This window comes from Mustelus asterias, chromosome 7, assembly GCF_964213995.1.
Source record: "Mustelus asterias chromosome 7, sMusAst1.hap1.1, whole genome shotgun sequence".
NCBI lineage: Eukaryota > Metazoa > Chordata > Chondrichthyes > Carcharhiniformes > Triakidae > Mustelus > Mustelus asterias.
In genome coordinates, this window is record NC_135807.1 from 134,431,594 (window position 1) to 134,448,033 (window position 16,440).

The window sequence follows — 16,440 nt, forward strand, 5'->3', positions numbered from 1 at the left end:
AAATGACAGCCCCTCCCATATAATTTTGTAGATAGTCCCTTGTACACAGTAGCCTGTGTGTGCGTGTGTGTGTGTATGTGTGCATGTTTGTGCGTGCGTGTGTGTGTATGTGTGCATGTGTGTGCGTGCGTATGTGTGTGTGTGTGTATGTGTGTATGTGTGCTTGCGTGTGCGTGTGTGTATGTGTGTGTGCGTATGTGTGTGTGTGTGTGTATGTGTGCATGTGTGTGCGTGTGTGTGCATGTGTGTGTGTGTGTGTGCATGTGTGCGTGTGCGCGTGTGTGCGTGTGTGTGCGTGTGTATGTGTGCATGTGTGTGCGGGGGCGTGCGTGTGCGTGTGTGTATGTGTGTGTGCGTATGTGTGTGTGTGTGTGTGTATGTGTGCATGTGTGTGCGTGTGTGTGCATGTGTGTGTGTGTGTGTGTGTGCATGTGTGCGTGTGCGCGTGTGTGTGTGTGTGCGTGTGTATGTGTGCATGTGTGTGCGGGGGCGTGCGTGTGCGTTCTTTCTGTTGCCTTTCCTCTGACAGTGTTGTGAGTCCTGAGATTTGTAACCATGGAGTGAAGAATTCAGAGCCCGCAGGGGCTACGGACGGCGTTCTCCTTCCCTCCCTTGCTTGTTACTCGGTGATCAAATTAGCAAGTGGCTTCTTTAGCTCATAAAATATTTGCACGCCCATGCAGCAGAATGTGCTGGCTGCCCAGCAATGAATGTGTCGGCTAGGTGGCCCCTCAAGTGAAAAAAAGAAGAAATCTTCATGGAGGAGGGGGAGGAAATGAAGATCTTCCTCTCTTTCGAACTGCCACCCTCCTCCACACCCGCCCCCCCGCCCCCCCCTTCTGCTTCTTTCATGGTGAAAGATCCATCAAATTAACACATCAGTGTACTTGGATGTAATCTCCAGGGTTCAGAGCAGTGCCTTCTATCTGCTCAGACAAGAGGCTAGCATGATTGATCAGTGCAAACCTAATAGTATCAATATGAATCTAACTAAAAATCAATATTTCATTACCAAATTGTTAGTGAGAATGAAGAGCAACTGCCGGAGTCGGAGCGTTCTCTAGGGTGGGAGCATATGGAGTTCAATGTGACAAAAAGAGTGATGCATGACTAGGGGCCGAACAGAGGACATCAGGAGGACAGGCCCACAACTGTGGGCACAATCTCAGAATGGCTCTTCTCACTTCTTCTCTCTCTCTGCAAAAATACAAGGAGAAAAACATCATCAGTGGAAACCTCTCACACAAAAGAACTGCACAGATCACAAAGAAGGAATAAATAGTCTCTTCCTCGCCTGCCCAAAGTGTGTGTGTATTTTTTTGGGGGGGTTAAACTGCACAAGGCAGTTCCCGGGTGCGGGTATTAAAAAAGCAAGAATGAATCGCTCAATTTGTGTCCGAATTAAGTACCGATAATTTGACATCGTGTACAGTGCATTTCCTGAAGATGTTTATATTACTGCAGTCACACACTTACCTAGCTAAGGATAAGAGTGCATCTTTTTTATACTGCTGGGCACAATATGTCTGGAGGATTAGGCTACAAGGGCATTTAAGTTATGGTACAGCTATACAAGACAGGTATATGAAGTTAGGTCACAGATCAGCTATGATTTTGCTGAATGGTAGAACAAGCTTGAGGCTTCCTCTTCTTTCTCTATATTTCATGGGCAGTGTAATACAAATTGCCAGCTGTCACTTCACATGCACACAAAGCAATCAGTTTGTGTAAGAGCACCATTTTTAAAGGGTTATTTTCTTCCCTTGTTACCTCTCCCCGTGCCGAGCACCACTCCCTGACCAAAGTAGCAATTTGCTCTTCAATCGCTATCAATCCCACTGGTCTCTGAGCTGCTAAGTGACGGGCGAGAGCAACACTCCAAACTTGTCCTTCACCCTCTCAGTTCTGCTCAACAGATGTCAGCCACACCTCTGCGGGCCGTTCTCTTGGGTGGATTTCTCCCGTCCCACCTGCCATAGGAATCATAGTGGTTGCGACATGGACTATGCAAAAGTCCGTTGGCCTCGGCGGGGGGGGGGATTTTTTGACCTTGGGGCGAATGTGGCCAAAAATTCCCACCCCTTGTCATAGAATCATAGAATCCCTACAGTGCAGAAGGAGGCCATTTGGCCCATCGAGTCTGTACCGATCACAATCCCACGCAGTCTCTATTCCCGTAACCCCACACATTTACCCTGCTAGTCCCCCTGACACTACGAAGAATTTAGCATGGCCAATCAACCTAACCCACACATCTTTGGACTGTCTTTGAGTCTCACCCCAGAGATTTGGACACAAAACACAGTGTGAGGCTGAAAGAGTGCTACACTGTTGGAAGTACCTTCAACCGAGGAGATATTAAACCAAGGCCCCATCTCCTGATCAATATTGGTTGTGTATGCCAACTCGCCCCTTAGTGTCAGGGGGAAGTAGTAGGGTAAATAAGTTGTTCTGGGGACCCAGGTTCGAATCCCGCCGCAGCAGATGGTGAAATTTGAATTCAATAAAAAATATCTGGAATTAAGAATCTACTGATGACCATGAAACCATTGTTGGAAAAGCCCACCTGGTTCACTAATGTCCTTTAGGGAAGGAAATCTGCCATCCTTACCTGGTCTGGCCTACATGTGACTCCAGAGCCACAGCAATGTGGTTAACTCTCAAATGCCCTCTGAGCAAGCCACTCAGTTCAACGGCAACCAGGGATGGGCAATAAATGCTGACCTGCCAGCGATGCGCAAGTCCCACAAATGAATAAAAAATAAATAAAATAAGTGGGGTTACGGGGATAGGGTCTGGGTGGGATTGTGGTCAGTGCAGACTCAGTGGGCCAAATGGCCTTCTTCTGCACTGTAGGGATTCTATGATTCTATGATAGCCACAATGCCACTGCCTCCCCTTTGGTGTGAAAGTGTTTTGAAACATCCTGAGGTTGCGGAAGGTGCTATAAAAATGCAGGTCCTTAATGCCTCCCCTCATCATCTGCAAATGGGAACACTGAGAGTGAAGGGTCAGGAGTTGTACACTCATATCCCAGCATGTTTACGGAAAACAGTGTTGGATAACCAAGACTTCTTCTTTGAAGGAAGGCTTATGTTAAACATCCTACAGGATCATACAGAACAAACACAAAAGCTACAGTCACTTTTACTCGGCAATCTACAGCACATTTCGGGTCACTTTTAGTTAATTCTACATCAACCAACCCATCAACTTTATCTACTCCAGTTGATAGATGAGAGGCCACATCGGTAACTAAATTACTGGTAATAATCCTTGAATTCCAATGAAATTATTTCAGATATCCATATCAAAGTGGAACATATTATAATTTTTGTCCCCCAAGAATACAATAATTGTTAAACACTAGCAAAACTGCAATATCTCCTTAATATTTTTAATGGGCTATTGCATTGGCAAAAAGTAAACGGTATTTGTCAAATTCTTTGCTCTTGTTAGTTAAAATTGCAATGAGCAAATTGGATCAAATTACTTAGTCGTGTTTTAAGGATTTCATGTTGTTTCAGCATGATATAATCCTTTAGGATAATCATAGAATAGAATCCCTACAGTGCAGAAAGAGGCCATTTGGCCCATCGAGTCTGCACCAACTCTCTGACAGAGCATCTTATCCGGGCCCTCTTCCCCGCCCTATCCCCGTGACCCAACACATTTAGCGTGGCCAATCCACCTCACCTGGAAGTCTTTGGACACTAAGGGGCAATCTAGCATGGTCGATCCACCTAATCTGCACATCTTTGGACTGAAGGAGGAAACCCATGCAGACACGGGGAGAACATGCAAACTCCACACAGACAGTCACCCGAGGCAGGAATTGAACCCGGGTCCCTGGCGCTGTGAGGCAGCAGTGCTAACCACTGTGCCACCATGCCGAGGACTTGACTGTTGTTTATGGTGAATTTAAAATATCCAAAGATACCATCTCGTAGGAGAGCAGAGGTGTACTCCCCAGCATCCTGAAGGCAATATTCTACACCCCAATCATCAGAACTGAACAATTTATCCATTGCCATATTGCTGTTTGTGGGATCTTGCTGTGTGCAAGTTGGCTGCCGATCTTTCTGCCCTTCCCTCCGGCAGGATTTTCCTGTCCTTCCCGCTCGCCCCCCACAGTGGGTTCCCCAGTGGATGGATGGGTGAGCCACGCAAAATGCCGTCAACATCGGCGGGACTGGAAGATCCTACCAATGGCCAATGGCGATCCACTTCCACTGCCAGAAATCACACCACAGAATGGGCTGTGGGGGGGAAATCCCTCGCCCCCGTCGCGTTTCCGACCTTTCTACAACATCTCTACTCCAAAATCAAAAGCACTTTGAAACACCTTGGAGCATCTCAAGCTCTCACTCTCCTTGGTCCCTCCATTCTCATCCAATCTCATTCGCCAAAACAAAAGGTGGGTGAGAGAGGTGATGGTTTTGCCAGGGAGGCAATGGTCCATTGCAGCACCATGGAGAAACAGAGCGGGGGGTAAAGAGGATTGATGGGGAGTGGTGTAAGGAGAGAGATGGCGTGTTTCAACAAGAGAGGTGGGGCAAACACCTGGAGGGAAGAGGTTTACCATGGTTAGTGATTATGTGCAAAGGCACAGTGGCACAGTGGTTAGCACTGCTGCCTCACAGCGCCAGGGACCCGGGTTCGATTCCAGCCTCGGGTGACTGTCTGTGTGGAGTCTGCACGTTCTCCCCATGTCTGTGTGGGTTTCCTCCAGGTGCTCCAGTTTCCTCCCACAGTCCAAAGATGTGTGGGTTAGGTGGATTAGCCATGGTAAATGTGTGGGGTTACAGGGATAGGGCTGGGTGGTAGGCCTGGGTTAGATACTCTGTCAGAGAGTCAGTGCAGATTTAATCGGCCGAATGGCCTCCTTCTGCGCAATAAGGATTCTATGATTCTATGGGAAGTTCAAGTGGTCACAATCTTGGATGAGAGTGGATTCAGGACAGGATTCATTGGAATTAAAGGTGAAAGGGGCCTGGGGAGGTGTATGCAAGAGGGTGGGGCATTAATAATGTTGGAGCATGGAGCTAGTTTTGAAGATGGGCTCAGAGGAGCATAGGACAGACTGGTGAGACTGGGCATCACCAAGGAAGAGACAGCCAAGGATTTTGACTTTGAAAACAAGCACGTTCAAGATAGCCACCTATCCTGAGAGAGTGGTGGGTGGTGGGAATATAAGAGCAGGATAGAGATTGTGGAGGGGGTTTGGAGTGGGGAATATGATGGATTTTGCTAAAGGCAATTAAATCAAAGGAGAGATTAGAATTGCTTTTGTGCTCCAGAATGACCCTTGATTGTCCAAGAATCTGGCTTTTTTAAACCTCATTATACCTATAAAAATATACAGGAGAGTGGAATATTCATTTCATTCATAGAATCATAGCATCATAGAACTTTACAGTGCAGAAAGAGGCCATTCAGCCCATCAAGCCTGCGCCGACAACAATCCCACCCAGGCCCTATCCCCATAACCCCTCATATTTACCCTGCTAATCCCCTGACACGAAGGTTAATTTAGCATGGCCAATCAACTTAACCTGCATATCTTTGGACAATTCTACAAGCATTAGAAGTCCTGTATAATTTATTACAGAGGATTACAGCACATGAGTAAAGAAGAGTTACTACAATAATTTAGAGCTTTGGTGAGACCATGTTTGGGCCGGATTTTATGTTTGTTATTGGAATAAGAGAGGCAGAAGGGAAGGTGCCCATGCCCAAGTCAAATCAAGCATCGACTGGCCATTTAGCAGCTGGCTGGCAGGAGTGCCGGCCAATTAGCATGACACAGGGGACTCCATGGCAAATCAAGGGTCTAGGGTGGGGTGTCCAGCTGGCGAGGGGTTAGGCCCTGAAGCAGAAATTGATCCTGGCCACCGCAATGAAAAGGTGCAATGCCCCACCACTCTCCCCTTCATTGTTCTGTCAGCCAAATGCTGCCACATTCAGCAGCAGACACTGAATGTAGCCCAATCCATCACCCAAACCAGCCTCCCATCCATTCACTCTGTCTACACTTCCCACTGCCTCGGAAAAGTAGGCAGCATCATCAAGGACCCCACACACCCCGGACTCTTCCACCTTCTTCCATCGGGAAAAGATACAAAAGTCCGAGGTCACGTACCAACCGACTCAAGAACAGCTTCTTCCCTGCTGCCATCAGACTTTTGAATGGACCTACCTCGCACTAAGTTGATCTTTCTCTACACCCTAGCTATGACTGTAACACTACATTCTGCACCCTCTCCTTTCCTTCTCTATGAACGGTGTGCTTTGTCTATATAGCGCGCAAGAAACAATACTTTTCACTGCATACTAATACATGTGACAATAATAAATCAAATCAAATCAAAGCAAAATCATTGCTGCCACGTGCACCCACGGACCCATTTGCAGACCTTTCCATGCGCCCATGTGCAGCTCCCCACCCTCGCGTATCTGGCGGAACTCATTCCCAACCTCCTTCCCTTGCACCTTCTGTGAAGTAGAGTGGGCCACGAGAAACTAATCTATTAGTTTCATAACAAACTTAATAGCTTGCTAATTGACTCTTCGGTGATGGCAGGCGGGCTCCCGATTTGGGGACCCGCTCGCCTCAAACATGATCCAGGTTAGCGGAATGCCATCAGATTGCCAACCCAACGTCAAAAGAGCATATTTGACAAAACTTGGGGAGGAGGAGGATGTCCAACCTGCCTCTGTAAAACCCAGCCCTGGACTACTATGTACAATTTTGGTCTGTTTAACTAAGGATAGATACACTTGCCTCGGAGGGAGTTTACTAGAATCATTCTGAGGACAAAGGATTGTCCTAGGAGGAGAAATTGAGTAAGAGTCGCCTTATATTTAGAGAAATGAGAGGTGGTCCCATTGAAACGTATCAAATTCTCAAGGGTCTTGAGAGGGGAGATGCTTGGAGAATGCTTCATTTGGCGGGGGATTTTGGAGCTGGGGACAGAATCTAGGGACTAAGGCTTCGACCATCTAGGACTGAGATGAGGAAATATTTCTTCACTTTCCCCTCTGGATCTTTGGAATTTTCTATCCCACAGAGCTGGGTCAATCATTGAAAAGAGAGATCAATAGATTTTTGGTTACTAAGGAAATTGTGGGATATGAGAAGGATGCAAGGAGATGGAATTGAGCAGTGGCAGCTGAGCCATAATCTTCTTGAATGTTGACGTAGGTTCAAAGGGCAATAGGGTCTCTTCCTAATACTGGTGCTCTGTGAAAAGTATTGTAATGAATTTAATCAGGCCCACAATGTGGACCACTTACAATACGAGCTCCCAGATTAAGGCAGTAATGGCTTAAAGTTTAACGTTTATGTATTAGTGTCACAAGTAGGCTTACATTAACACTGCAATGAAGTTACTGTGAAAATCCCCAAGTCGCCACACTCCGGCGCCTGTTCAGGTACACTGAGGGAGCATTTAGCATGGCCAATGCACCTAACCAGCACATCTTTCAGACTGTGAGAGGGAACCAGAGTACCTGGAGGAAACCATGCAGGCACGAGGAGAACGTGTAGACTCCGCACAGACAGTGACCCAAGCGGGGAATCGAACCCAGGTCCATGGCGCTGTGAGGCAGCAGTGCTAACCACTGTGCCACCATCTTGTCCATGGGAGCCATGCATGTGTATATAGTGCAGAGCATCAAGGTTCCTGGTATTCTGGGTTTATACTCTGTCGGAGGAAGTACCTGTCTGAGTGTTGCCTGCTATGTAAATAAATCTAAATTTGGTGAAAGGACACAGGCCTCGGAGGAGTTATTTCAAGTATGAATAATGCAAAAAAAGTATAGGAAATATGTATTTAAAACTAACATGCGCTCAACATGTTGAGCTAAAGGAATCCCATTAAAATAAACACTTTTACCTTAATTTTGAATGTCACGAAATATTAAAGTTCATTGAAAATTAGTAATCATTATTATGTCATTATGGCTCAGGCATTAATACATCGCACTGTTGTTTTAGCAATTGAAAGTACAGGGCAGTAAATTTCACATTAATCCTCGTGTCCACTACAACACAAGCAGGGCAGTTTGATTGCCAAAGAGTTCAACTATTGAGGATGCAGAATAATCATCAGTAATAACCCTTTTTTTCAGTGTTTTGCTCTCCAGGGAGTATAAAGTATACATCGTGCTCATGTAAACTTATTTCAGCATCATTTTAATGTGGTCATTAATGCATTTAGCACCAGCCCATTACCAGTACACCACACCAGGGAATTAAATCCCACCTAAACGATCTTGTCAACTGGGCTGTCTCAAATAAATCCAGAAAAATAGACTGGGTCCATCAGAAACATATAAAACCCAGATTCGCAAGTATTCAGCACTCGCAGTCACAGCCAACACTGCTCTTACAAAACCCAGGAGCAAATAAAAAACAGATTACTTCAGTCGGAGCAAAGATAACTATATTTTTAAAGCTCTAATCAGGCCCACAATGTGGACCACTTAGAATACGAGCTCCCAGATTAAGGCAGTAATGGCTTAAAGTTTATTTATTAGTGTCGGAATTAGGCTTATATTAACACTGCAATGAAGTTACTGTGAATATCCCCTAGTCGTCACACTCTGGTGCCTGCTCAGGTACACTAAGGGAGAATTTAGCATAGCCAATGCACCTAACCAGCATGTCTTTTGGACTGTGGGAGGAAACCGGAGCACCCGGAGGAAACGCACGCAGATACAAGGGGAATGTGCAAACTCCACACAGACAGTCACCCAAGGCTGGAATTGAACTCAGGACCCTGAGCGCTGTGAGGGGGCAGCAGTGTGTCATCGTGTTTTGGTGCAGATTTTAACCAGAATGCCTCAGGGGTTGATAGACTTTGGCCATGTGGGGAGACTGGAGAAGTTGGCATCATTTTCTTTAGAAGGTTAAGGGAAGATTTAAGGGAAGCATTCAAAGTTCTGAGGGTTTTGATGGGGAAATTAAGGAGAAACTGTTTCCAGTGGCTGGAACTGGAACTGGAGGCCAGTGTTTAAGGTAACTGGCAAAAATAAATCCAGGGAGGGGCAAATGAGAATTTTTTTTTACAAGGTGTGTTGATTATTTTTCTAAACTCAATCACCATAAAATTGTACCAAGTGAGACAGAGAAACTCATTTAATTGTATATGCAAAAAAATCTGTGGCATCCTGTATCAATCCCACAGCAACATGTAACAAGTTTCAAGGAAGAGTTGACCAAAGTAATGTTCACAGAATCATAGAATCCTAGAATCCCTACAGTGCAGAAGGAGGCTAATTGGCCCATCAAGTCTGCACCAACCCTCCAACAGAATATCTTACGCAGGCCCTATCCACGAAACCCACACATTTACCCCTCTAATCCCCTTAACCTCCACATCTTGGTACACTAAGGGACAATTTAGCGTGGCCAGTCCACCTAACCTGTGTATCTTTGGATCTCATGGTTAAGTATGCTGCCCTCTTTAAATTCTCATTCATTCTCAACTCTTAACAGTTGGAAAAATTGTATGAGTTACATTTCAGGACATTTTTCCTTTTGATTATACTTTAAGACGTACATTCATGTACAGTCACAGACATTCATGAGTTGATAAGTTTTATTAACACATGGGCGGCACGGTGGCACAGTGGTTAGCACTGTTGCCTCATAGTGTCAGGGACCCGGATTCGATTCCCGGCTTGGGTCACTGTCTATGTGGAGTTTGCACGTTCTCCCCATGTCTGCGTGGGTTTCCTCTGGGTGCTCCGGTTTCCTCCCATAGTCCAAAGTTGTGTGGGTTAGGTGGATTGGCTATGCTAAATTGCCCCTGAGTGTCAGGGGGACTAGCTAGGGTAAATGCATGGGGCTATGGGATAGGGCCTGGGTGGGAGTGTGGTCGGTGCAGACTCGATGGGCTGAATGGCCTCCTTCTGCACTGTAGGGATTCTACGATTCTATGTGCCCGCTTGAGTAAAGCTTTACGCTGAGTGAAATAGGCTTTGTCTATGATACAGCATGTGGATGAGAAATATGAAACCATATTCCCCACCCCCAATCCCCCCCTCAATCCCCCAGCATATGTGAAAATGTGGATTCAACAACAATGTGTTAATTTATAATTTTCACACTTTGTCAACTGGTTTAAAAAGCTGCCCCCACCACCACCTCCCCCACCCCAACCCAATCTGAAGTAGTCATTACTGCTAGTGAACGTCACTGCCGACATCACCGTTATTACACCAACAGACAATGTTCTGTTCATTAAGAAACACACAGAACACAGAGGGATGACTTTGTAATTGAGTCAGGCTAATAAGAATACATCACTTAGCTGTGTGACAAATTGCGCTTGAAACCCCAGCCCAGGAAACTCGCATTTTGTCTTAATAAATAAATTACACGCGCTATGTATTATACATAATTTGAATCCTTGAGGACTTGGGTGATATATAATGCAGAGGATCAGTCATTTATTTATCAAGACTAACTATGTATCTTCCAATGTTTGGGTGCAGTGATTTGAAGCACATTGCACAATCTGTGATTGAGAGGACAGAAGGTATTATGTTCATTTGATAAACCCCAGACGCAATCACCTGAAAGTGCCCAACATTTGGTCGTGAATTCAGTTGCGTTGCCCCACTTAACACACTGACACTCAAAAGCCAGACAGACAATAATGTTATTGTAATGGGTTATGGGGCAGTTACAAGAGCAATGTGCAATGCATCAGTGGATGAAAACTTTCTACCAGTCCCATACCCCATGCTGTTGTACATAATTATTGGCGCAGCTTGAATGTACTTAGCGTGGATTAACGAACATTTCAATTATAATTATATGTAAAGGTAGAGAGAGGATCCCAAAGTGAGATACACTTTGGGCATGTGACTTTCAAACCATTCCTTTCTTACAATATCTGAAAATATGTAAACTGTTCCTTCCAATTTGCAGGTTTTTTTTTCCCTGACACTTTGGTTTACATCTTAAGTTTCCCTTTAATTAAGAAATATGTAGAGCTGTGAAAAAATGAAAATCACAAGAGCAAAAATCCCTGGTGTTTTGTGCCAACAGCAGATGTTTGTTAACAGGCTGACTATAGAGTAAACTCCAAACCACTTGGGGATATAAGGGAGTGTTGACAGATTTAAGTTTGTGGGGACGAGAACTACTGAAATTCAATTGTGTAACCTAAAGATTTCAACAGAGCATGGTTCTCAAATTAATAGAACTTTAGTTTTCACCTCCAAAATATCCCATTACAAGTCGTTACTTGTCTTTCGGGTATTTTGTTTTTGGTTCCAAATTTAATACTTGCCACCCAATAAAGTTCCATTAAGCAGCTTCCGCAGTAGAACCATAGAATGCCTATGGTGCAGAAAGAGACCAACTGGCCCATCAAGTCTGCACCCACTCTCCAAAAAATCATCCCACCCAGGCCTTCCTAAACCTGTGCATTTATCATGGCCAATCCACCTAACGTAAACGTCTTTGGACACTCAGGGGCAATTTAGCACGGCCATTCCACCTAACCTGCACATCTTTGGAAAGTAAGGGACAATTTCTCATGGCCAATCCACCTAACCTACCCATCTTTGGACTCTAAGGGGCAATTTAACATGGCCAATCCACCCAACCTGTACATCTTTGGAGACTAAGGGGCAATTTAGCATGGCCAATCCACCTAAGCTGCACATCTTTGGACACTAAGGGACAATTTAGCATGGTCAATCCACCTAACCTATTAATCTTTGGACACTAAGAGGCAATTTAGCATGGCCAATCCACCTAACCTATCCATCTTTGGATACTAAGGGGCAATTTAACATGGCCAATGTATCTAACTTGCACATTTTTGGACACTAAGAGACAATTTAGCATGGCCAATCCACCCAACCTGCACAGTTTTGGACTGTGGGAGGAAACTGGAGCACCCAGAGGAAACCAACTCAGATACGGAGAGAACATGCAAACTCCAAATAGCTATATTTTAGCTAACAATACTTTTAAGAAGGTAGTGCTTAATGAAAGACCTCTTTGGGTTTAGTTAGATCGGGCTGGCCTAGTTTGCATGGCCAATAGAAACACCAGCAGAATACGGATATTAATCTGTGATGCCGACACAACTAAAGCTGAAGACTATGTTGCAGTTGGGCCCAAGTTTTGAGTTTTTTCAAACTGAAAGTACAGTAATGCCCGCATTAGTTGATTTTTTGTCTCTCCTCCCATGTCCCATCCTCCACACTAACAACTGCTTACAAAGAAGGTTGTGGATATTCAAATTGGCAGTAAAACACTGTGAGAAGAAAGTGCATACAAGCATGCAAATGCTACTGTTAACTGTGAGGTTTGCCTGCAATGGCAATGGTGGCTGAGTAGCAATACCACTGTACTAGCAATCCAGAAGTCTGTGCTCTGGGGATATTGGGCTCGAATCCCACCATGGCTGCTGGTGGAATTTAAAATTCAATGAATAAATTGAGTCATAGAGGTTTACAGCATGGAAACAGGCCCTTTGGCCCAACTTATCCATGCTGCCCTTTTTTAGCCACTAAGTTATTCCCAATTGCCCGCATTTGCCCCATATCCTTTTATACCCATCTTACCCATGTAACTGTCTAAATGCTTTTTAAAAGTCAAAATTGGCAGCTTGTTTCAGACACTCACTATCCTCTGTGTGAAAAAATTGCCCCTTGGGACCCTTTTGTATCTCTCCCCTCTCACCTTAAACCAGAGTCCTCTATGATGTGGAGATGCCGGCATTGGACTCACCTGATGAAGGAGCAGCAGCTACCAAATAAACCTGTTAGACTTTAACCTGGTGTTGTGAGACTTCTTACTATGCCCTCTAGTTTTAGGGAAAAGATGTTGACTATCTAGCTGATATATGCCCCTCATTACTTTATAGACCTCTATAAGATCACCCCTAAGTCTCCTACGCTCCAGGGGAAAAAGTCCCAGTCTATCCAGGATAAAAGCAAATTACTGCAGATGCTGGAATCTGAAACCAAAAGAGAAAATGCTGGAAAATCTCAGTAGGTTGCTGCCAGACCTGCTGAGATTTTCCAGCATTTTCTCTTTTGGTCCCAGTCTATCCAGCCTCTCCTTATAACTCAAACCATCAAGTCCCGATAGCATCCAAGTAATCTAGGAATCTGGAATATAAATCCATTACAATAACATTATTGTCTGTCTGGCTTTGATTGTCAGTGTGTTAAGTGGGGGAATGTAACTGAATTCATGACTAAATGTTGGCTCTTTCAAATGAACATAATATCCTCCATTCTCTCAGTCACAGATTGCCATGGGAAATCTGCTGTCCTTTACCCGGTCTGGCCTGCATGTGATTCCAGACCCACAGCAACTTGGTTGACTCTTAACTGCCCTCTGAATTGTTCAGCTCAAGGGCAATTAGGCATGGGCAACAACAAATGCCGGCTTTGCTAGCAATGCCCACATCTAAAGGACTGGTGCAGGAGGGAGGGTTTCAAATTCGTGGATCACTGGGAAGTCTTCAAGAGAGGATGGCACCTGCAGAAGAAGAACGGGTTACACCGAAACTGGAGGGGCACGAATATCCCAGCTGGGAGTTTTGCTAGTGTGGTTCGGGTGGGTTTAAACTAATGTGGCAGGGGGGTGGGGATCAGAACAATAGGTCAATAAGCATAGAGGCTGGGGACGAGGTTGGGGCCAAGACAAGGCTATCTAAGAGGAAGAGCATTCTGGGGGAGGATGACCTCAGTGGGCCTGGAGGTCTGGAGGGCATCTGCTTCAATGCAAGGAGCGTCACGGGCAAGACAGACGAGCTTAGAGCCTTAATGCTTGCGCGGAACTTGGATGTGGTTGCAGTAACGGAGACTTGGTTAAAAGAAGGACAGGACTGGTAGCTGAATATTCCGGGGTATAAGTGTTTTAGGCGAGATAGAGAAGGGGCTAGGAGAGGTGTGGGAGTAGCAATGGTGGTTAGGGAGCATATTACAGCGGTACAGAGGGTGGACAATTTGGAAGGGTCAGGTAACGAGTCATTGTGGGTGGAGCTCAGAAACAGGAAGGGCGCAGTCACTATGCTGGGGGTATACTACAGGCCTCCCAACAGCCCACGGGAAGTTGAGAAACGGATATGTAAGGAGATTCTGGATAGGTGCAGAAAAAATAGGGTTGTTGTAGTGGGAGACTTTAACTTCCCTTGTATAGACTGGAAATCGCTTAGGGCTGGGGGCCTGGACAGGGAAGAATTTATAAAATGCGTACAGGAAGGTTCTTTGGAACAATATGTTGACAGTCCAACTAGAGAGGGGGCCATACTGGACCTAGTACTGGGGAATGAGCCCGGTCAGGTCATCAAAGTTTCAGTAGGGGAACAAGTGGCAAATAGTGACCACAATTCTGTAAACTTTAGGATAGTAATGGAAAAAGATGAGTGTTGTCCTATGGGTAAGGTGCTGAATTGGGGGAAGGCTAACTACAGCCGGATTAAGCAAGATTTGGTGGCTGTTGATTGGGAGAGGCTGTTCGAGGGTAAATCCACATCTGGCATGTGGGAGTCTTTTAAGGAGCAGTTGATAGGACTGCAGGACAGGCATGTGCCTGTAAAGAGGAAGGATAGGAAAGGTAGGATTCGGGAGCCGTGGATAACCAGTGAAATTGTGGGTCTAATCAAAAACAAAAAAGAGGCATACATGAGGTCCAGGCAGCTAAAAACAGCTGGAGCACTGGAGGAATACAGAGAAAGTAGAAAAGAACTCAAACAGGGAGTTAGAAGGGCAAAAAGGGGTCACAAAATGTCCTTGGCAGACAGGATTAAGGAGAATCCTAAGGCATTTTATACATACGTTAGGAACAAGAGGGTTGTTAGGGAAAGAATCGGACTTCTCAGGGACAAGGAGGGGAATTATGCTTTGAACCAAAGGAAGTAGGAGAGATCCTAAACTAATACTTTGCATCAGTATTCACAAAGGAGACGGACATGTTGACTGGTAGTGTCTCAGAGAGATGTGTTGACCCGTTAGAAAAAATCTCAATTACAAGGGAGGAAGTGTTAGGTTTTTTAGGAAACATTAAGACAGACAAATCCCCAGGGCCGGATGGCATCTATCCTAGACTCCTCAGGGAGGCGAGAGATGAAATTGCTGGGCCTCTAACAGAAATCTGTGTCTCTTCACTGGACACAGGTGAGGTCCCAGAGGATTGGAGGATAGCAAATGTGATCCCGTTATTTAAGAAGGGTAGCAAGGATAACCCGGGTAATTATAGGCCGGTGAGCTTGACGTCCGTGGTAGGGAAGTTGTTGGAGAAGATTCTTAGAGATAGGATATATGCGCATTTAGAACTGAATAATCTCATCAGCGATAGACAGCATGGTTTTGTACGAGGGAGGTCATGCCTCACAAATTTGGTTGAGTTTTTTGAGGAGGTGACAAAAACGATTGACGAGGGAAGGGCTGTGGATGCCGTCTATATGGATTTTAGTAATGCACTTGACAAGGTCCCTCATGGCAGGCTGGTGCAAAAGGTTAAATCTCACGGGATAAAAGGTGAGCTAGCTAGATGGGTGGAGAACTGGCTTAGCCATAGAAAGAAGTTTAACAACACCAGGTTAAAGTCCAACAGGTTTATTTGGTAGCAAAAGCCACACAAGCTTTCGAGGCTCTGAGCCCCTTCTTCAGGTGAGTGGGAATTCTGTTCACAAACAGAACTTATAAGACACAGACTCAATTTACATGAATAATGGTTGGAATGCGAATACTTACAACTAATCCAGTCTTTAAGAAACAAAACAATGGGAGTGGAGAGAGCATCAAGACAGGCTAAAAAGATGTGTATTGTCTCCAGACAAGACAGCCAGTGAAACTCTGCAGGTCCACGCAACTGTGGGAGTTACAAATAGTGTGACATAAATTCTGATTCTAGGATCGCATGATAAAGACTCAGGAGGAAAAAAGCAGAAATATTTATGTGAAATAGTGTGACATAAACCCAATATCCCGGTTGAGGCCGTCCTTGTGTGTGTGGAACCTGGCTATCAGTTTCTGCTCCGCGACTCTGCGCTGTCGTGTGTCGCGAAGGCCGCCTTGGAGAACGCTTACCCGAATATCAGAGGCCGAATGCCCGTGACCGCTGAAGTGCTCCCCAACAGGAAGAGAACAGTCTTGCCTGGTGATTGTCGAGCGGTGTTCATTCATCCGTTGTCGCAGCGTCTGCATAGTTTCCCCAATGTACCATGCCTCGGGACATCCTTTCTTGCAGCGTATCAGGTAGACAACGTTGGCCGAGTTGCAAGAGTATGTACCGTGTACCTGGTGGATGGTGTTCTCACGTGAGATGATGGCATCTGTGTCGATGATCCGGCACGTCTTGCAGAGGTTGCTGTGGCAGGGTTGTGTGGTGTCTTGGTCACTGTTCTCCTGAAGGCTGGGTAGTTTGCTGCGGACAATGGTCTGTTTGAGGTTGTG

General features: G+C 45.4%; 1 protein-coding gene across 1 annotated transcript in view; it reads right to left on the reverse strand.

The window, feature by feature from the left end:
- Nucleotides 1–1,065: 1,065 nt before the first annotated feature.
- tshz1 (teashirt zinc finger homeobox 1) overlaps nucleotides 1,066–16,440 on the reverse strand; it is a 267,008-nt gene continuing 251,633 nt past the window's right edge. The window contains exon 3 of the mRNA XM_078216866.1: nucleotides 1,066–1,197. The gene's annotated coding sequence lies outside the window, so the exon portion shown is untranslated. The remainder of the gene's footprint in view (nucleotides 1,198–16,440) is intronic.